The sequence below is a fragment of the Oncorhynchus kisutch genome, linkage group LG17 (assembly GCF_002021735.2).
Source record: "Oncorhynchus kisutch isolate 150728-3 linkage group LG17, Okis_V2, whole genome shotgun sequence".
Classification (NCBI taxonomy): Eukaryota; Metazoa; Chordata; class Actinopteri; order Salmoniformes; family Salmonidae; genus Oncorhynchus; species Oncorhynchus kisutch.
Genome location: NC_034190.2, coordinates 44,417,990 through 44,441,466, shown reverse-complemented (window position 1 = coordinate 44,441,466; position 23,477 = coordinate 44,417,990). Strand labels below are relative to the sequence as shown.

The 23,477-nt window shown below is 42.5% G+C and overlaps 1 pseudogene; it reads left to right on the top strand.

The window, feature by feature from the left end:
- Positions 1-9,218: 9,218 nt before the first annotated feature.
- LOC109907731 (solute carrier family 12 member 5-like) overlaps positions 9,219-23,477 on the top strand; it is a 184,225-nt pseudogene continuing 169,966 nt past the window's right edge.

The window sequence follows — 23,477 nt, the reverse complement described above, 5'->3', positions numbered from 1 at the left end:
TGCCGTTTGGACTCACCAACGCCCCTGCTGTCTTCCAGGCTTTGGTAAACGATGTGCTCCAGGACATACTCAACCATTTGTGTTCGTCCACCTTGACGACATCCAGTTTTTTTCCCGGTCTGCCCAAGAAAATTTTCTTCACGTCAGGCAGGTCCTTCAGCGCCTCCTGGAGAACCAACTGTTCGTGAAAGCCCGGAAGTGTGCGTTCCAACGCTCTAAAATTGCTTTTCTGGGGATATGTCCAGATGGATCCTGGAACGGTGAAAGCTGTGTTGGATTGGCCTCAACCTACATCCAGGGTGCAGTTGCAACGTTTCCTAGGATATGCAAACTTCTACCTCCAATTCATTCGGCGTTACAGCACCCTGGCGGCCCCCCTTTCGGCACTCACTTCTCCCAAAGTACCGCTCAAATGGTCTCCTGCTGTCAACAAAGCCTTTGTGGACCTACAGCATTGGTTCACAACAGCACCCATCTTCATCCATCCGGACCCGTTGCGTCAATTTGTGGTTGAGGTGGATGCATCTGATGTTGGAGTGCGGGCCATCCTGTTCCAGCGATCTGCCCAGGAGCAAAAGCTTCATCCCTGTACCTTCCTGTCCCATCGTTTCAATTTTGCAGAGAGGAACTACGACGTAGGCAACCGAGAACTCCTGGCGGTCAAGATGGCATTGGAAGAGTGGAGGCACTGGCTGGAAGGAGCAGAACAGCCATTCTTGGTCTGGACCTACCATAAAAGTCTGGAATATCTCCGTACAGCCAAGTGCCTTAACTTCACGCAGTCCCGGTGGACTCTGTTGTTTACAAGATTCAACTTCACCATTTCCTACCTCCCAGGGTCCAAAAATGTGAAGTCTGATGCTCTCTCTCGCCTACACAGTTCCCCTGCCACACCCTCGGTCACCAAAACCATTCTCCCTATCTCATGCCTAGCAGGTTCCTGACGTCTCTGCCTTTGTCACCGCATGCACAGTGTGCGCCCAGAACAAGACTCCACGGCAAGCTCCTTCTGGCCTTCTTCAGCCACTACTGGTCCCTCATCGTCCCTGGTTCCATATCTCTCTGGACTTTGTCACTGGGCTTCCCACGTCTGATGGCAACACCGTCATTCGTCGATCGGTGGTCGATCGGTTTTCTAAGGCCGCTCATTTCATCCCTCTCCCTAAACTACCCTCTGCCAAGGAAATGGCCCAGCTCATGGTGCAGCATGTCTTCCGTGCATCCATGGTCTCCTGGTGGATATGGTTTCCGACCGGGGTCCTCAATTCTCATCTCAGTTTTGGAAGACGTTCCTCACCCTTATTGGGGCATTGGCCAGCCTCCAGATTCCATCCCCAATCAAATGGCCAGTCAGAGCGAGCTAATCAAGACCTGGAGACCACCCTAAGATGCCTAGTCCCAACCAACCCCACTACCTGGAGCCGTCAACTGCTCTGGGTGGAGTATGCCCGGAACACCCTTCCCTGTTCTGCCATGGGACTCTCCCCTTTTGAGTGCTCCATGGGGTATCAGCCTCCACTCTTCCCAGAACAAGAGCAGGGGTCAGCGTACCCTCGGCCCAGATGTTTGTCCGCCGCTGTCGACGTACCTGGAGAAGTGCTATTATCAAGACCAACTCCAGGTATCGTTGACAAGCGGAACTTCGCCGGACCCCAGCTTCCTGCTACCTCATTGGGCAGATGGTATGGCTTTCACCTTCGGGTGGAGTCCAGCAAGCTGTCTCCCCATTTTATTGGTCATTTTCCCATCTCTAGAATCCTTAGGTCCACTGCTGTCTGTCTCTTTTTACCCCGTACCCTCCATTTTCGCCCAAAGTTCCATGTGTCTAGAATTAAGCCCGTGTCACAGTCTTTCATCTTCCTTCCCCAGGCTCACTCTCATCATGATGGAGGCCACTGTGTTCTTGGGGACCTTCAATGCTGCAGAAAGGTTTTGGTACCCTTCCCCAGATCTGTGCCTTGACACAATCCTGTATCAGAGCTCTACAGACCATTGCTTATACCTCATGGCTTGGTTTTTGCTCTGACATGCACTGTCAACTGTGGGACCTTATATAGACAGGTGTATGCCTTTCCAAATCATGTCCAATCAATTTAATTTCCCACAGGTGGACTCCAATCAAGATGTAGAAACATCTCAAGGATGATCAATGGAAACACGATGCACCTGAACTCAGTTTCGAGTCTCATTGCAAAGGGTCTGAATGCTTACGTAAATAAGGTATTTGAGTTGTATTTTTTTTATTTTTTTGCAAAAAAAACTTTTTGCTTTGTCATTATCGGGTATTGTGTGTAGATTGATGAGGATTTTTTAAAATCCTTTTTGGAATAAGGTTGTAACGTAGCAAAATGTGGAAAAATGGAAGGGGTCTGAATTCTTACCGAATGCACTCTAAATGTTACAAATGTGAACAAATCACATGTGAAAAATGTCACGTGGGAAAAGCAGACACGTGTGAAGATTCACGTACATTTTTCATATGACTCAGACACGTGGTTTCCAAACATTTCAAGCGATGTTATACGTTTCACGTGTGCTTTTGTAACCCAAGATTAGAACCTGAGTCTCCCACGGGAGAAACCAATGTCTTGACCATTTGGGACAACACATTTTGAAGCCATTTGCACAACATCACGTGACCATTGGTGTGCAACTGACTTCAAAATATGCGCAACCATGACCGACTGATGTACGCAACCCCCCTTGGGTTGTGCCATGGCGGAGATCTTTGTGGGCTATACTCGGCCCTGTCTCAGGATGGTAGGTTGGTGGTTGAAGATATCCCTCTAGTGGTGTGGGGGCTGTGCTTTGGCAAAGTGGGTGGGGTTATATCCTTCCTGTTTGGCCCTGTCCGGGGGTGTCCTCGGATGGGTCCACAGTATCTCCTGACCCCTCCTGTCTCAGCCTCCAGTATTTATGCTGCAGTAGTTTATGTGTCAGGGGGCTAGGGTCAGTTTGTTATATCTGGAGTACTTCTCCTGTCCTATTCGGTGTCCTATGTGAATCTAAGTGTGCGTTCTCTAATTCTCTCCTTCTCTCTCTCGGAGGACCTGAGCCCTAGGACCATGCCCCAGGACTACCTGACATGACTCCTTGCTGTCCCCAGTCCATCTGACTGTGCTGCTGCTCCAGTTTCAACTGTTCTGCCTTATTATTATACGACCATGCTGGTCATTTATGAACATTTGAAAATCTTGGCCATGTTCTGTTATAATCTCCACCCGGCACAGCCAGAAGAGGACTGGCCACCCCACATAGCCTGGTTCCTCTCTAGGTTTCTTCCTAGGTTTTGGCCTTTCTAGGGAGTTTTTCCTAGCCACCGTGCTTCTACACCTGCATTGCTTGCTGTTTGGGGTTTTAGGCTGGGTTTCTGTACAGCACTTTGAGATATCAGCTGATGTACGAAGGGCTATATAAATACATTTGATTTGATTTGATGTACGCAACACTTTCAAGTGCATTTTCACAATTTAAGGTCAACTACGGGCTGTCAAATGATTCAAAAATGTAACTGAGTTTATCGCAGGATTTGTTGCATGTTATTTATCATGATTAATTGCAAATTCCTAATTTACTCAAATTGAGCTGTAATTTAAGATTTTTCATATTCATGGTTTGCATGTTTTGTCACAATATTCTTTTGAACTTCCATTTTCGACTGATGCCCAACTGAGTATTCTACTCAATGCATCGTCAATGAGCGCTGATGAAGATTTCATTAAAAGTGCAATTAAAGTGGCCTGGAAATACAATGTCATACAAAAGGAGGCAAATAATTAGTAGGAAAACCTTTTTGTCATCATTTTGAAGATTTACTTTAGATGTAGTATCATGTTATCTAGTTAGCTTAAGATTATTGGGAGGACACTGGATTTTAGCTAGCTACTGTTAGCATTGCTAGCTATTTTGGACAAAGTTGTTTCCTACTAAACATTTGACAACTTCAGCGATGTCTTTGTATTTCCAGGCAGTATAGTGTAATTTAGACTAAACAGTCGTTAGCCTCCGTCCAGAATGACTCGGCTTATCACGACTTAAGGACACCACTATGGTGCCGCCGATAGAGGGCGGCTTGCGAAAGTTCATAACAATAGCATGAGGTGCAATCTAGGAATAAAAATCATTTCAAGAAAATGGTCATTTTGATTGTCCAAAGTAACGGTTAGCAAAATCAGGTAAATTGATAAATCAAAGTCAATTTGTTTTGACATCGCAATATGTTTCTATACTGTTTCCTTTTTACAGAATAGCATTACATAATCTGCAATTCCATATGTGGAATTGTAAACTCATTCATGGAACAGAGGTGTGGTATGGGGGTGTGGCGGCAGGTAGCCTAGCAGTTAAGAACGTTTGGCCAGTAACCAAAAGTTTGCTGGTTTAAATCCCTGAACCGGCAAGGTGGAAAAATCTGCCGTTCTGCCCTTAAGCAAGGCAGTTAACCACCAACAACTGCTCCCTGGGCACCGATGACATGTACGTCGATTAAGGTAGCCCACCACACCTCACTGATTCAGAGGGGTTGGGTTAAATGCGTAAGACACACTTCGGTTGAATGCATTCAGTTGTGCAACTTGTAGATATCCCCTTTCCGTGCTACACATCACCCACAAACTTCAATGAGTCTAGATCTGAGCACCTCCCCTATGATTCACTGAATGCGAACGCATTTGGGGCTGTGATTGGTCCAGAAACCGATGGGTTGGGCCAGAGCCAGAATATACTTGGGTAATATTCTGATTTGTTAGAGACAATCCAACCGCTGATGATTTTGTTTTGTACAACGCCCCTTGTGTCCCTCGTCAACAAAAACGACTTCAATGATGGCAGACTCAGACTAAAGTATGTAGCGAACAACAGAGCAGCAAAATAATTTAGTTTGAGTTGTCAGGCTAGGGGTGTGGCATATGATATATCTTAATACATGTACAAGTATATCTACATTTAGTTATAGATCTCTCTGTTCAATATCACTTACCCTTTCATTTATTAACCAGTTATCTAAAACAGGGATGTTGTTTCGATGTGCAAATTCATAGGCAAGTTCTCTGCATTGGAGGATACTAAAGCCCATGAATCTGGTCTGCTAGATTCTTGATAATGTTTAGCAAGCTCAGACTGCATGGCATCAGCAGATAAGACCTTGTGTTCCTCTGCTACTCTATCAAAGCCTCTCTTTCGCACAGGTACTACATGTTCATTTTCATTTTTGTCAATGTACCTCCTCAGTGTCGTTCAGCAAATATTTTCATACTTGCTGCTGCTCAAATGGACTTCCCTTCTCTCACCTCATCTCTGCTTTTACTTTCGAAAACATGGTGTCGTGACATGACTATCATTAATGTGATGACGGCTATTTTATCAAAACTATGTTTAAATATTTTGTGAATAAATTAATCATGTAACAATTAAGACATTAACAATCTTGGGGCACCACGGGAAAAGTTTGTTTCATGAGTTACCATTTCCCGAATGAACTCAAGAATATATCAGAATATATCGTTATCATACCAGTCATTCATTCATCGTTATTACCTCATATAATTCTCATTCTTCATAAAACTTTCACAAACCCTAGTCTCAATGATGATTGAGTGATACACAAATTGGCTTAATTATATATTTACTAACTAACTAAATAATCACACAGAAATACATAAACACACATAGTATAGGTTGAATTGATTACTAACATAAAGCATTGAAAACCGATATGACGGCTTGTTATAAAATGAAAGGGGTGGGGAAAGAAAGAGCGGGAGAAGGAGAGACAAAGGAATTCAACTACGTGCATACAGTTGAATAATACGCTCACCGTAAATATGGATATTTATCATCCTAACAACCGCTAATTCGGATTTAGAAATGCAACATCTATTTACACTTAGATGTCTTTGTCTGTTGCCTTTCTGTTAAAACCACTCGATCTGTCTGTGACAAATAGTTTGACAGAATGTCTCTGGAAGTGTAAGTCTCTGGTTGTCCACCAGAGGTCACAATGTCCTCAGTTGTAGTAGGCTTCTTTGTATCTGAGTGTTTGTTAGACTGGGTACATCGGAAATGTACTAATGGTCGTTTGCTGAAATGTTCCTTGTGTCTTTGGTCAAAGTTCTAGACTAATTTACATTACCCAGTTGCAGACTGAGAATGTTTGGTCAAGTCTTCGCCTTCTTCACTCGTCGAGTTTCAGAGGGTCTTACCATTTTGAAACATTCAGCTGACGCAGTCGGTCACGCTGGTCTGTATTTAAATTGCCACCATTTCAACGTGTAGCCACTGCTCCACGCTTTCTGGTCTGGAAGAGTCTAGCCATTTGTGACGTCTGGCTCAACACCATCCACCTGCTTGGTCTAATGTCCATTTCGTTAGCAATCCTTTTATGCACTCTGGTAAAAGGGGTGTTCCATCCTGTTGGCATAATGCCTGTGCTCTTGTGGGCATGGTTACTGACTGGGTAAAACTCAAGTCATACAACCGGCCCAACTTCCCCCCTTCATCTCTGGAGGGAGGGGGGGGGGGGGGGGGTGGGTGGGCTCTATTTTGATCCTCACCCAGGAGGGAAAGTCATGACAGTCCCCCTGTGGTGGGTTCAATATTGTGATTATCCTGCACATTGCAACCCAACATAAAAATGATCACAGGATGTCCTGGTTGTGGATCACTTTGTGGCCCCCTCTGGTGGTTTACTCTGGTAGGCTTTCTGAAAGCTGAAACACACCATATGAATGGCCAAGGGATGTCCTGGTTCGTGATCACCATTGCGGCCCCCCTCTGGTGGTTTACCCTGGTAGGCTTTCTGCCAACAGAGCAGTCCACCACAAGAATGGGCAGCGGCTGTCCGGGTTGGGGATCGGCGTTCCGGACCTGTCGTCTGGTCGCCCAGGCTGGTAGACCTGGGCTGTATATCTGGGCAGATGTTAACAACGCACACACACTCACAAAATATATAATTACATTTCTTCCCAAATGAGCGGAATTGTGGCACTAACTTATGGTTGTATTGGGAACTTGTTTATGGCCTATCACTTCCTAAGTATCAAATAAATTGAAAAGGTATAAAGGCATAAACAAAATATATACATAATATAGTTACCACACCATAATCATCTAATTTGACTGTATTCTATATACGTCCAAGGTCTTGGCAAATGACCCTGTCATGGCATTGTCTAGTGTCATATCTAGGGTGTTCCTAATTCGCTGTATGTTGCTTCGGGTACTATCCTATATTGATAATTACATGATAAGTTTACAGCTGTTATGCACCAGCTTCGGGCAGTCTACAGGGATGACTTATGGACCTCTGAGGAGAAACCGGTGAGTACTGTAGCTGTAGAGTCAAAAGGCCTTAGAGTAATTTGGCTGAGGCTGGAATTTTGCTCGAACCCCCTCTCTGGGATATGTGGGACGATAGCGTCACACCTGGCCAAAAGCCAGTGAAAATGCAGAGCGCCAAATTCAAATAAATGACTATACAAAAATCTAACATTCATGAAATCACACATGCAAGATACCAAATTAAAAGCTACACTTGTTGTGAATCCAGCCAACATTTCAGATTTCAAAAAGGCTATTCGGCGAAAGCAAACAATGCTATTATCTGAGGATAGCACCATAGTAAACAAACACTGACACACATATTTCAACTCTCCAGGCGCGACACAAAACGCAGAAATAAGGATATAATTCATGCCTTATCTTTGACGAGCTTCTTTTGTTGGCACTCCAATATGTCCCATAAACATCACAAATTGTCCTTTTGTTCGATTAATTCCGTCGACAATGTCCATTTATTTGGCATGTTTGATCCAGAAAAACACTGGTTCCAACTTGCTCAACGTGACTACAAAATATCTCAAATGTTACCTGTAAACTTTGCCAAAACATTTCAAACTCCTTTGTAATACAACTTTAGGTATTTGTTTATGTAAATAATCGATAAAATTGAAGACGGAATGATCTGTGTTCAATACAGGAGGAAAACAAACCTTAGCAAGCTTTCTGGTCACTCGCCTCTATCTAACAGTACACTTCAAGTTACCCTCGTTCTGGATGGCCGTACTTCTTCATTACACAAAGGAAAAACCTCAACCAATTTCTAATGACTGGTGACATACAGTGGAAGCGGTAGGAACTGCAAGAAGGTCCCTTAAGAAATCTGGATTCCCAATGAAAACCATTGAAAAGAGAGTGACCTCAAAAAAAACTGAATGGCTTGTCCTCTGGGTTTTGCCTGCTAAATAAGTTCTGTTATACTCACAGACATGATTCAAACAGTTTTAGAAACTTCAGAGTGGTCTCTATCCAAATCTACCAATAATGTGCATATCTTATCTAGCAGGCAGTTGAGTTGAGCAGGCAGTGCATATCTTGAGTAGCAGGCAGTTGAATTTGGGCATGCTTTTCATCCAAAATTCTGAATGCTGCCCACTATCCTAGAGAAGTTAAGTGATCCTAGCATAAATCTTAATTTGCCAAGGGAAAGAAAACCAAGTATCCTGGTAGGCTGCAATCTGTTCAGAATGAGTCTGACGTCATCAGATAATTTCCAGGTCAATGCCTGGAGGTGAGTAAGAATTGATGTCGACCTCAAGACATATGTGAACCACATGTTTTCACATGGGAAATGTCACGTGTGAAGTGTTCCAAAAACCACATGTTTTCATCATGTGATTAGATTTTTTTCTGTAAGGGCTAAGAGTTTCCCTCCATAGGTCATTTAGAATCTCAACTGTACATTTCTCATTGTGAACAGATACTAAATAAATATGCTGTGAGGGATTCTTTGGAAATGTCATGACCCTTTGACTGAAGATGCTGGTGAACCAGTGTAATCTTTCAACTTAACCTTGTCAGGCTATTAGCAGTTAGACCAGTGCATCCACAGCTTGGTGACGGTGAAAGCTTTCAGTTTCAAATGATTAGGTTCAGAGAATGCTATACAAACCCTGCAGCAGATAACTGACAGTAACTATACAGGCGTAAAATTAAAGGGCGAAGTAGAACATTTTTATTAAAAGAGGGATAAATAATCAATAATGAAATTAAATATTGTCTTGCATTTGAAAATAACATACAAAGAGAGGCTTAATCTCAGAAGGCAGAACTCCATTTGATGTGCTCTCGCTCTCTCTCTCTCTCTCTCTCTCTCTCGTGATGAGATGGTGGATGGTGATGAGTGTGTGTGCGAGAGAATGAGAGAGAGATAATGTGTTTTGAATGCACAAGGAATTTAGTCAACAGCTTAGGCCGACTGGGGGGCGATCGTAGTTGGGCAGTGCACGGATCGTGCGTGTGAGTGAGAGACCGGCACTCCATCATCAGCTATACCCTACAGCCTGTCTCACTCTCCTTATCCTCCTCCTGAAAAGAGAGAGATCACGCAACACGCCAGGGAAAAGACGACAAGAAGTGTAGGAGAGAAAAAAATCTGCAGAGGCAAAGACTCTCTCCTCTCTGCACTGCTCTTTTTCTGAGCGTGAGAGGGAAGGGAAGAGGGAGAGACAGGAAGGCAGTGAGCCACAGAAATAAAAAAGGTGCTTCTTGTCATTGGTGCTGCTTTCCCTGCCGTGGCTCCAACCCACAGAGCTCTGGTTGTCAGCCAGCAAAGAGCAGAGCGCTAGCGCAGTAGCAGTGTCTCTCTCTCCACAGAAAGCAGCCTGAGGAAGAGAGGATGCTAAACAACTTGACAGACACCGAGGAGGGAGAGGGGGGACCCAACTGCCAGGGTGAGTGATGAAATCTATCACAGAGATGCGAGGGGGTGTGAGGGGGTGTGTGGGGTGACTGTGTTTGTGTTGGAAGGTGGGAGGGGAGGGAGGATAATAAGTGTGTTTGTGAGGAGGAGTATAAGGTGTTTATGGCAACAGTATTTTGGGGGGGGTGTGCTCATGAATGTGTGCATGTGTGTACAATGCGTGTCTTTGCAAGTTACAGTATACCGTTTGTGGGAGTGAGTGTGTGTCTGTTTTCAGGGATATGTGGGGGTGTGCAAACACTCATGTGAATGTCACTCCACGACAGAGACAGACAGAGAGAGAGAGAGAGAGTGAGAGAGTGTGAGAGAGAGAGAGAGAGACAGAGTGAGAGAGTGTGAGAGAGAGAGAGAGACAGAAAGAGAGAGGGAGACAGAAAGAGAGAGAGAAAAAGGGATGGACAGAGGAATGTATCTCTGCACTCCTCTTCCTCCACTGGCATTTACAGTGTTCAGCTGTAGCTGTTACTGCAAGGCTGCAGTGACAGGAATAATAATGGTGTTTCAGTGGGAAGAAGAGGAAAGGAGAGGAGCAGCAGATTATTGTATTCCTGTAGCCAGAGGACCAGTCTGCTTCATGGCACTGTCACTTGGCTCCCAGGCAGAGTCATGTTTGGGTGAAGGGACTGCCTGGGGATGCATATGTCAACCACAGTCCGTTTGCCAAGCATTCAGAACATTTCCTTTTTTCCTTGACTATAATCCCTCAGTTTTCTTCTGAAGTTGAGTAAATACATTGGCAGGAAGGACGCTCCTCGACCCCTGCGTCTTTGCACCAGAGCGGTGCAGTAACGTTTGTGTACCTGCAGAGAAACTTGTTTCCTTCAGATGTGGCTTGCAGTGCTTTCAACCTCTGCTTGTAGATTATTGTATTCTTGTCATAGCCATTTTCTCTGCTCTATGATAAGGCTTAAGAGTGATCAGAGCAGAAAGTCAGCCCCTACAGAACGTCTGGGGAATCCTGTCTTTAGATTCAACTCCAGGGATCTACAGAACTCATTCATGCTGATGGCTCACCCCATCAAGGATATTGTCTCAAGGGGGCATGATGAGAATTACGGTAGCCTGATAGCCCCTGTTAGTGTGTGTTCACATTGAGCTCACACTTCAGTCATCTTGGATCATATTGAAAAGCCTTTTGATGGAGGTTGACAGTATGCATATGTGGGCAAAAACAGACTTTCCATGTTGTTTGTGCTCCATCTGTGTATGCATGTGCATGCGTGTGTTTTTGCTCACCACTGCTGTCAAGACAGGATTAATTATGTGCTGATAAGTCAAATTAATTATGAATCACAGGGATTTCCCAAAATGTATTAAGCTGATGTTATTTCTGAACACTTCAATTATGCTTTTGAACTACTTACGTTTAAAAATGTGAAGCAACACTTTCAAAGCCACTGCAGTCTTACCTCCATGGTGCAAGCATTAATCTTGGTATTCACACAGTCGCTGTCCTTGGTTCTGAATACTGTTCTCTGGAACTATGCAATGCTGTTCCAGTCTACTGCATTTGTTAATACAGTGGACTGCACACATTGCTGGGATTAGACTCTGTCCATGGTGCTGAAATGAGGCTGTGCGGAAGTCTCTCTCTCTACTCCTGCCCCCAGTCTGCTGCAAATGCTCAAACTCTGCGTCATGTTCAATCCCCAGCTGTATGGGATTTTAGGATCTCACGTTACCAAGGAATAGTAAAATTCCTGCTAAACTATCTTTCCTAGAGTGTGTGCATTTGTGTGCACATTCTTGCATCAACGTGTTTTTTTTTGTGTGTGTAGGAGTGTGTGCACATTTTAAACTCATTCTGAATTCTCCTGGGTTTCTCATTGAACTCTTGTGGTCCTGGCTGGTTTTTGGCTTGTCATTGGTCATTGTCTGAAGTTAAATTATTACCCGGTGTTGCATAGAATGGGCAGAGAGCCCAAATGTGTGCTGCACAGGGAATAAAACATTAGGCAATTAAAACTACTGCAGCAACATGCATATATCAGCATATGAGCCTTCTGCATTTATAAACGTTGATGTATTTCTAAAGGATTTTTTGTTTTATAATGCATAATGCTATGTGATGCATTATGAATGCTTATATCAAGTCTTATAATGCACTGTGTGATAGAGGGAACAATAAATTAATTCATAATGCATTATACAGGTGGGTTATAAAAAAAAAAGTGTTGCCGTAATCCCTGTCCAACTCATGTCTTTTTCAATGAAGGGTTGATCTGGTCTGTAATATTTTGGATTGACTGCCTGACTTGGCATTTGTCACAAGGCCTGCAGTTTGCAAATAGTTTGGGTAGCTATTTGACTAGATGTCCAGGAGTCTTATGGCTTGGGGGTAGAAGCTGTTTAGAAGCCTCTAGGACCTAGACTTGGCGCTCTGGTACCGCTTGCTTTGCGGTAGCAGAGAGAACAGTCTATGAATAGGGTGGCTGGAGTCTTTGACAATTTTTAGGGCCTTCCTCTGACACCACCTGGTATAGAGGTGCTAGATGGCAGGAAGCTTTGCCCCGGTGATGTACTGGGACTTACGCACTACCCTTTGTAAGTGCCTTGCGGTCGGAGGCTGAGCAGTTGCCATACAAGGCAGTGATGCAACCCGTCAGGATGATCTCGATGTGCCAGTGGATGAGAGGGCACATGAGACATGGCTTAAGTTCATGGCAGGAGAAAGTTGACACTGGTAGTAGAGTTGAGTGGTCATCACCTCTTAATCAGGAACAGGAGGGGACTACAAATAGCAGAAACATTCCATAACAGTGGCATCATCATAGGTTAATAACCAGATAAAACATTGGACCCTATAGGGTATGACAGTGATTAATCAGTTGTAAAAAGGTTTTATAACGGCTATGGGACCAGTTTTTCCTAATCAGGTCACATGGTTTAAAAAAAACTCCTGGCCCTGGGCAGGATGAAAACCCTGTCAAACTGCACCGACCTTAAGTAATTATATTTAGACTAGACTAAAAGGGTGGTTTCCTTTACACAGACACAGAGACAACAATTGATTGACAATAGAAATTACAGGGCTGAGATTGCTTTATGCATGTTTGCATCATGTAGGCCTATGCAACTGTAGGCCTAATAAAGAATTCACTCACAGTCTATGTCATCACTATTGTGTTGATGGATTAATTCCAGTTAATCATTTTTTATTGAAAATGTCTAGGCAGCATAGCCAGCCCAATTTGGAATATAAACCAAATTTGATCACATTCGCATTTTCTCCTGATACAAACAAATGGACTACAGTATAAATAAAAAATGTTACCAATTAGTTTACCCTGACCAGGTGGACAGGGCACATAGGCTGAACGCAGCTGCTGTTGTTAGCATCATACAGTTGATCCAAATGTTGTTTTCATCCCATACAGCATGTCAGATTGCTAATGTTTAGTTGTAGCCTAGACTGCTGCAACAGTTATATATTTCAAATTTACATTTGAACCTTTATTTAACTAGGCAAGTCAGTTAAGAACAAATTTGTATTTAAAATGACGGCCTATGGGGGAATAGTTTGTTAACTGTCTTGTTCAGGGGCAGAATGACAGATTTTTAGCTTGTCAGCTCAGGGATTCAATCAAGCAACCTTTCGGTTACTGGCTTAATGCTCGAACCACTAGGCTACCTGCCCCCCCCCCCCCCCCGAAAATGTTTGCTTGTGTCGGTCATGTAATCGGGTTTGCTAAATAAATACCAGAGGAAAGTGGAAAGTGCACTTGAGCACGTGTTGGGCCAAAAAACATGCTGCATCAACCGGTCTTTTAATCTCACTTTTGATGGATGATGCGATGGAAGCTATGAAATCATTCAGAATTGATATCTACATCCCAGAGAAGAGAGTAGAAACGGCCACATGTAGAAACTTGCTGACTCTCTAGACAGTAGAAACTCGGCAAGTAAAGCATTGTAACATGCAATTACCTCTGCAAGCTCTTTGTAGTTGCCCTTGTTAGCAAAACTTCCCCTCTCATCGTGCCCCTAAGTAAAAGCCAACTCTTGCATGCCCAAAAATGCAGTAGTGTCGATAAGCTGCTTGAGAAAACATCCCTGTTCCTTCCTAACTTCTCCTTGTGTTGCGCAGTTTGAATACACAGACCTTCGTCCATTACATGAACTATACAACTTTTTCCCAGAAGCTGGAATCTGAGGTCAATGAATGAAAGGGCTTCTTCAACATAAAATCCACTACATTGTTAGAGTTAGCCATTCTGACAGAGAAAATGGCACTCTGGTAGCTATCTATCTACTTGCTACTGCAGTTAGTGTAATTTATTTCAATATGCTTTGCTAACACAACACTAAAATAAAAACAAGCAAGAAATATATAATCCATCTCCTGTAGATTGAAGAAACTAATTGAATGTAATAAAATCCAAAAAATTCTCAACTGTCATTATTCACAATCTCAATTTCAATCTTAATCTATCCAACAATGTCACCAAATCACCAGGCTTCTAAATCATAAAAGTGTAGTACTAGGCTCATTTGCTGATCTTTTGATTGGATGGACAACATGTTAGTTCATACTGCAACATCTTTGATTTGTAGGACTTCCTCCAGAAGTCATCATAATTACCATGTACAGTAGGTCCATGGAAAGGGGTGAGGAGCACGACCTCTTAGGTTTTGTGTTGAAATCAATGTAGCCAGAGGAGGATGGAAAATAGCTGTCCCCTGGCTACACCATGGTGCTACCCTAGGAGGTGATGCTGAGGCTACTGTGGACCTTTATTTTGTTTTAAATCAGGTATTTAGTGATGTGAATATATTTAGTATAGTTTTATCTAAAAAGGATTTTTAAAATGTATGATTTATTATTTATGGTTCTCCGCATGGTCCTCTGCTTCCTCCTCCTCTGAAGAGTTGCCACTGGCTGTAACGCTGAACTTCCACGATACGGATGGAATAGAGCCCTAAAATTTAAATTGGATTAACAGCGAAGATGTGCTGTCTGTTTATTGACTTGAAACTCAGTGAGCATTGACCCTGCTGTGGTCTCCTGGAGTTGCTGAGCACACACACACACACCTCTGATGAGTTAAGAGGTTATGGTCAATAGTCTGAGTTATGGGACTGACACAGCATAATATTAATGTTCCAAGAGAAGGTGCTAATTTGCACCGCTGTGACACAAAGACAGGACGACAAATCAAACTGTTAATAGCCAGCATATATACTAAACACCCACCTCAGTAGAGCAAACATCATTCAAACATTTAAGACTTCAAATAGATCTTCATGGCAAATTTGGCCCATTAACACATACTGCCATAGGTGTCATGCAATATTATCACCTGTTTGCATGCAATGTTGTTGGAAAGGTTAATTCACAATTGAATGTTGGCACCTGCTATTATCAGAAAGTAACAATAACAGGCATCACAATCATAAAAAGTGTGAAAAGAGCAGGTGCAAACTTTGCACTGACACAAATGTTTAATTGAATCTGCCTCATAGTATATTGCCAATAAAAGGTAGAACATGGAGGGAATATATATATATATATATATATTAGAAAAACATCTTAATTATACAGCAGGCTCTGCCATCTACTTCATTGTAATTGCTTGGTGACTGTTTAAATATATAACTAGTCATTACTTCGGTTCCAACCTGTACTTATTCTATTTGACGGAAACGGCTGACGCAAGTCCCTCCTTGGTAAAAGAGTGACATGTAATTTGTTTTTATTTAGCAGTGATTAAAAATGTTTTTGTAGCTCTGAGCTTAATACTAATGGAAGGTGAGGGACTGTGACTAGAGGAGGTCCCGATCTTTGTTTCTGAGGTTTATTTCTCCCAATCAGCTCTGAAATACATTTCAGAGCGACACACAGAGAGAGAGGTAGAGAGAGGCAAAATCTGATGACACGGGTTTCATTTGACACGTTTGTTAAAATGACTAGGGAGTAAGTGGACAGCCACAGAGGAGTGTAATGGCAAGACAAATGGAAATTGATACACTTGATAAATAAGCCTTGGCCCGCTGTCAGACCAGCAGACAGATTGTTATCTCTGGGGGTAAAGGATTGTTCAACTGCGTCTCACCAGCTTTCAGGGTCCTGTGGAGAAATACATATGAATCTCATATCAGGAGTGATTTGTGCCACTGTTTAATGGTAATGGTAATGTACTTGAGGCCATTGAAGAACATACAGACATAGCTCAGATTGTTCAGTTAGTATTTTATACATCTTCTCATAGAGATGAAGAGAGAAACAGGTATAGAATAAGAGGGAGACAGACAGGCAGATGACATAACACAGAAACAGAAATGGGATGGGAGAGAGAGAGAGAGAGAGAGAGAGAGAGAGAGAGAGAGAGAGAGTAGCCTGAGTCACTCCTTTCTTCACCTACCTTCTCCTCCTGTACTCTGATCTATGCTTTGGTTATATCACAGCCTGACTGCATGTGGCTCCATTTGTCCCCTGCGTGTGATCCCAGATAATTACTTCTCTATTATTATTATTATATCAGCACAAACAGTTCTGGGAAAGACACAGCTAGCTGGCTGATACACAATCTAGAAGGGCAACTGTGAAATTGAGAGTTGAAATACCCCTCAAGGTCCCCCCCCCACCCCCACACACTTGAGGATAGGTTTTCAAGTTTCTGTCTCAACACTTATGTCTCAACATTTAGAGCGCAGAATATGCATTTGAATGTACAGTGCAGAAGATATGTGCATCACATCCTGCACCCACAATTTACAGTGAAACAAAGTCAGTACAGGACATAGTCATTGAATCCACATGTTTTCACTGCCCATAAACACCAGAATTGTCCATTGTTTCCTGTGTAGATAGAGACTGGGAAATGCACCAACCTCTAGTTGTTTGGGTGTCAGACACGGCTCACAGGTGGAGCGTGACCTTTTGTTTTCAATCCAACAGTTGAGATACATCATTATGCCAAACAGTGGGATAATGAGGCAGTTTGCAGTCTTAACACATAAAACACACACACAGACACGAACACACACACACGCACACGCACACGCACAGGAGAGTGATCGTCGGCCCCATAGAGGCAGACAGAACGGGAACATAATAATGAAATAGGCCTTGGAACATACTCTGATCCTTTTCAAAGACAAACTACATAAAACAAAAGTCAGAATGTGAAAAAAATTGCCCATTCCAAGGGACACTGAGGCTACAGAGTCCCCAGAGCCTCAGCTCACTGCCTGCCAAGCAGCAATACAAATTGACACGTTGGGGGCTAATCAATAGTCTATCAATGGGACTGGCGCTAAGGTGAGGAGAGGAGAGAGGACGGGAGGCTCTCTTCTGGAATGTGCTCGCACATCAGAAACACTTTAATTCACTCCATTTCTGTATCGACTGCTCTAGTACATGATCTTCCCTCTCCCATCCCACGCAACAGAGTTCTGATGTACCTAATCCCCCAAGCTAGCTGATACGTGCATAATGCAGCAACACTCATCATTGGCTAATTAAACAGCATTGTGTTACATGTTTGCAGCTTTGAATTTATGAGAGTATGCATTACTAAAGAACTCAATAGATTATCTTATACTGGCGCAGTGAACCACATAGAAAAACATCCAATCAGGTTTTTAAGGACCCTATTGCCTATCTCTACAGAATAAATTATGTAAACTCATAAATCCAAGCTAAGTGCATCCATCTGAAGGCCAAGTGTATTTTTTTGTTTATCAATCTCACTTCTTGTAAACTCAGATTTAATTCCCTTAAAACATCTTGCGGTCTTGATACACATTGATTTTCACCAATTACAGTCAGATGGAAAGGTCATTATCCTCTCCTCGCTTACTCTCCCTCTTTTTCAAAAGATGTCTCCCTTTTACTCTGATTCAGGATATGGAATGTGAACTGTGTTCTTCACAGTATACATCACCTTTCTGTCTGCAGTGATCTACATATTACTGCATATGCCCAGAACACTGTATTCTACCTGGTTAACCTCACCCGCAAACACACACGCACGCACACACACAGGACGTGACATGGAGGCCCCAGGCAGAGCCCAGTCTGAGGCCCCCATGTCTATTGAAAGAGTGACTGCCTCTAAAAAGCAACTTTTCATTTATAAAATGGCCCATGTGGCGTCAATACGAGTCAGAGACATTTATTAAATTGACGACAATGTGTAAAAAGATAATTTCGCCATGATGTCAGTCTCGTCCAAAACTGAGATTTGCGAGATGGTAGGAAAAAAGGGTGTGTGGGTTGGCAGCACCCAGGCAATCATCAGTTCGGAGCTCAGCTGCATGTGACACAATCGACATGCCCATGGTGAATTTAGTTTGACATTCGATATCCCTATGGGGCTAGATGGAGACCATCAGTAAATTCTACAAAATACCTGGGGCAATATTTTTTTTAAATCAGTATCTCCAAATGTCACTGACTTAAAAACCCCAAACCAACTATAAATGGTAGAAATCCAGATGCAAACACTTAAAGCATTTAAACACCTGCTGCACCCTGCGCTTGAACCCAGCTCTCTGTCTCCCTCGTGTTCATTACAACATGGACCACTCAAAAAGACAGCCAAAAATGTGTTGAATTTCCAATGTGCTATCACTATGATCTAAAAGAAAATGAGATGGGTGAAGAACATCCAATGTTCTTCTGACGAAGAGGAGTAGTAGGAAGGATCGGAGGACCAATGCGCAGCGTTGTAAGTGTCCATTTTATTATGTAAAACTGAACACTACCAAAATACAAAATAACACCGTGAATGAACAAACGAAAATCGAAACAGTCCCGTGTGGTACAGACACGGGAAACATAATCACCCACAACTCAAAAGTGAAACCAGGCTACCTAAGTATGGTTCTCAATCAGGGACAACGAATGACAGCTGCCTCTGATTGAGAACCATACCAGGCCAAACACAGAAATCCCAAATCATAGAAAAAGGAACATAGACAACCCACCCAACTCACGCCCTGACCATACTAAAACAAAGACATAACAAAAGAACTAAGGTCAGAACGTGACAATTCTCTAACTTAGATTTTTGGTTGAGTTGGAGACGTGAATCCAACATATTATTTACTCATTTGTAAACAAACTGGAACTATCCAAGCAGAAGATACCACTCCTTCAAATGTTGATATTTGATTGTGTTGCCACCAAACACAGTTAAATACTGTATCACAAAATATGATTTGAAATCAACCAGAGCTTGAAACCCTAGGCCTGTTGTCTATTTATTTGCTGATCTCTGGGTTGAATTGAAACAATGGCAGTTTATGACTTTCCAAATGGTATATAGGCCTAAATAGCAGAATTGATTATGGATTAATTATTCTTTTTCCATGTTAAAACTACTATTTGGAATGACTTTGATTGCAACAGTGAATATATTTAGTTTTTAGGTGTGGTTCTCTCAACAATCATTCTCATGATAGCACAGTGACACATATCATAGCTACTGTATGCAGGGCTGGGCTTGATTAAACCCTGGATGGTAGACCAAATGGATAGCTGTAGATATATCAACTCTCCAGTAAGAGTTGCTGCCCAGCCTATAGTTTATTTTCTGATAGTGGATTTAATGTTGAAGATCTGACGTTTTAAATTCAACACACTTTATACAAGGTTTGTCTATGTTGACATTTGGTTACCATGGTGACATAATCCTATGGTTGAAATTTCACCCTCAGAACAACAGTTGATTCTTACATCACAATACGTTAACAAATTACGTTTAACAACGTAACCAGTTTGTTCCCAGTGGGATACGTCCTCCAAAATATACAGTACTATCAATGACAATCCAATTCGCATGCTATTGCACAACCGGGTAAGATGTGTGATACTATACTCAAATTCGCATGATACGCCATTCATAATGTAACATATCATCCTAAATGGAGTGTCACACATTGACAACACTGATGCCATGGTCACACTGCCACATTGCTTACGAGGGAGACTCAACATTAGGAGGGTGAATGAATGCGAGCCCATAGCGTGTTCTTATCTACATTCCATGTGACATGGTTCCATGGTTCCAGCCCCCCCCTTAATCTGTCAGTTCCAACAGACCCAACAACAGGTGTGTACCACCTGGTGATCATTCTGACCCACTCCACTTAGACAAGGACAGGCAGACAGGAGACTAGTGACACCTGCAACACAACTGTGATAGCATCTGTCTGTCACCAGCTCCCAAAATACAATTTTGAGGGCATTCCATAATTGCAAATATATGAACGTTTACATACACCTTAGCCAAATACATTAACTCAGTTTTTCACCATTCCGGTCTTGGGTCAGTTAGGATGACCACTTTATTTTAAGAATGTGAAATGTCAGAATAATAGAAGAGAGAATGATTTATTTCAGCTTTTATTTCTTTCATCACATTCCCAGTGGGTCAGAAGTTTACATACACTCAATTAGAATTTGGTAGCATTGCCATTAAATTGTTAAGCCATTTTGACACAACTTTGGAAGTGTGCTTGGGGTCATTGTCCATTTGGAAGACACATTTGCGACCAAGCTTTAACTTCCTGACTGATGTCTTGAGATGTTGCTTCAATATATCCACATAATTTTCCTACCTCATGATGCCATCCTTTTTTGTGAAGTGCACCAGACCCTCCTGCAGCAAAGCACCCCCACAACATGATGCTGCCACCCCCGTGCTTTACGGTTGGGATGGTGTCCTTCGGCTTGCAAGCCTCCCCCTTATAACCTCCAAACAAAACGACGGTCATTATGGCCAAACAATTCTATTTCTGTTTCATCAGACCAGAAAGGACATTTCTCCAAAAAGTACGATCTTTGTCCCCATGTGCAGTTGCAAACCGTAGTCTGGATTTTTATGGCAGTTTTGGAGCAGTGGCTTCTTCCTTGAGGAGTTATGGTTCAGGTTATGTCGATATAGGTCTCATTTTACTGTGGATATAGATACTTGTGTACCTGTTTCCTCCAGCATCTTCACAAGGTCCTTTGCTGTTGTTCTGGGATTGATTTGCACTTTTCGCACCAAAGTACGTTCATCTCTAGGAGACAGAACGCGTCTCCTTGATGAGTGGTATGATGGCTGCGTGGTCCCATGGTGTTTATACTTGCATACTATTGTTTGTACAATGAACGTGGTACCTTCAGGCATTTGGATGATGCTCCCAAGAATGAACCAGAGTTGTGGAGGTCTCCAAATTTTTTTCGGAGGTATTGGCTGATTTCTTTTGATTTTCCCATGATGTCAAGCAGAGGCACCGAGTTTGAAGGTAAGCCTCGACAAGTACACCTCCAATTGACTCAAATGATGTCAATTAGCCTATCAGAAGCTTCTAAAGCCGTGACATAATTTTCTGGAATTTTCCAAGCTGTTTAAAGGCACAGTCAACTTAGTGTATGTAAACTTCTGACCCACTGGAATTGTGATACAGTGAAATAATCTGTCTGTAAACAATTGTTAGAAAAATGACTGTGGCATGCCGACTTGCCAAAACTATAGTTTGTCAACAAAAAAAATTGTGGAGTGGTTGAAAAAGGAGTTTTGATGACTCCAACCTAAGTGTATGTAATCATCCGGCTTCAACTGTATGTTCTGTAACTACTTACTGTTTCTGCAAAGAAGAATGACGCAGCCTTGAACTCAGAACTTGAAAATCACATCTACATTTTCTAGACAACTGGTCTTTCCTGTGTAATCTTCTTTGGATAGTAATATTCCGTCTTTATCAACAACAAAAATTCATTACACAGCGTTTGAAGTTATGTGGTATTCTGCATGCTTAATGTAAAGTACCGCAGGAGGAGGCAGGTAGCTGGTTCCAGGGGCAGGCAGAAGGTTATACACAGGGGGTCCAAAAGGCAACAGTACTGGTAGGGAAAAGGCTAGTAACGTTGTCCGGGAGATCAGGCAATAGGTGAGTAACAGGATATCCGACAGGCTAAGGTACAGGCAGGGAATAGGCAAAAGGTGTCAATAGTGAGGCAGGCAAAAACTATCATACACGGGAGGCATAAATCATGGGGAAAACAGAGCTCCGAAGAGAAGTGTGTCAAAAACAAACAATACCTCACAAAGATGGGGTGCAAAGAACGGAACTAAATAGTGTGATAATGACGTACAGGTGTGTGAACAGGTGATCAGATTTTGGGTGATTGGGATCTGGAGAGTGAGCTGCGTTCAGGGGATCTATGTGTTTATTTATTTATTTCACCTTTATTTAACCAGGTACACCAGTTGAGAACAAGTTCTCATTTACAACTGCGACCTGGCCAAGATAAAGCAAAGTAGTGCAACAAAAACAACACAGAGTTACACATAAAAAAACATACAGTCAATAACACAAAAGAAAAGAAAAATAGAAAAATCTATGCACAGTGTGTGCAAATGTAGAAAAGTAGGGAGGTGAGGCAATAAATAGGCCATAGAGGTGAAAATAATTACAATTTAGCATTAATACTGAAGTGATAGATGTGCAGATGATGAATGTGCAAGCAGAGATACTGGGGTGGAAAAGAGCAAGAGGGTAAGTAATAATATCTCCCTCACCAACTTCAAACATCTGCTATCTGAGCAGCTAACCGATCGCTGCAGCTGTACATAGTCTATCGGTAAATAGCCCACCCATTTTTACCCACCTCATCCCCATACTGTTTTTATTTATTTACTTTTCTGCTCTTTTGCACACCAATATCTCTACCTGTACATGACCATCTGATCATTTATCACTCCAGTGTTAATCTGCAAAATTGGAATTATTCGCCTACCTCCTCATGCCTTTTGCACACAATGTATATAGACGTCCCTTTTTTCTACTGTGTTATTGACTTGTTAATTGTTTACTCCATGTGTAACTCTGTGTTGTCTGTTCACACTGCTATGCTTTATCTTGGCCAGGTCGCAGTTGCAAATGAGAACTTGTTCTCAACTAGCCTACCTGGTTAAATAAAGGTGAAATAAAAAAATAAAATAAAAAAATATGGGGATGAGGTAGTTGGGTGTGCTATTTACAGATTGGCTGTGTACAGGTACCACGATCGGTAAGCTGCTCAGACAGCTGATGCTTAAAGTTAGGGAGGGAGATATAAGATTCCACCTTCAGAGATTTTTGCAATTCGTTCCAGTCATTGGCAGCAGAAAACTGGAAAGAAAGGCGGCCAAAGGAAGTGTAGGCTTTGGGGATGACCAGTGCAATATACCTGTTGGAGTGCATGCTACGGATGGGTGTTGCTATGGTGACCAGTGAGCTAAGGCGGGGCTTTACCTAGCAACACTTATAGATGACCTGGAGCCAGTGGGTTTGGCAACGGATATGTAGTGAGGGCCAGCAAAAAAGAGCATACAGGTCGCAGTGGTGGGTAGTATATGTGGCTTTGGTGATAAAACGGATGGCACTGTGATAGACTGCATCCAATTTGCTGAGTAGAGTGTTAGGGGCTATTTTATAAATGACATCTCCGAAGCCAAGGATCGGTAGGATAGTCACTTTTACGAGGGTATGTTTGGCAGAATGAGTGAAGGAGGCTTTGTTGCGAAATAGGAAGCCAATTCTAGATTTAATTTTGGATTGGAGATGCTTTTGCGACTAGCAATCCCGGATCCGGGAGCGTAATCATAACCTCAAATGAATTAGCATAACGCAGCGGACATAAATACCCATAGAAAATGTTCCTATTCATGAAAGTCACAAATGAAATATATTGAGACACAGCTTAGCCTTTTGTTAATCACACTGTTACGTCAGATTTTCAAAT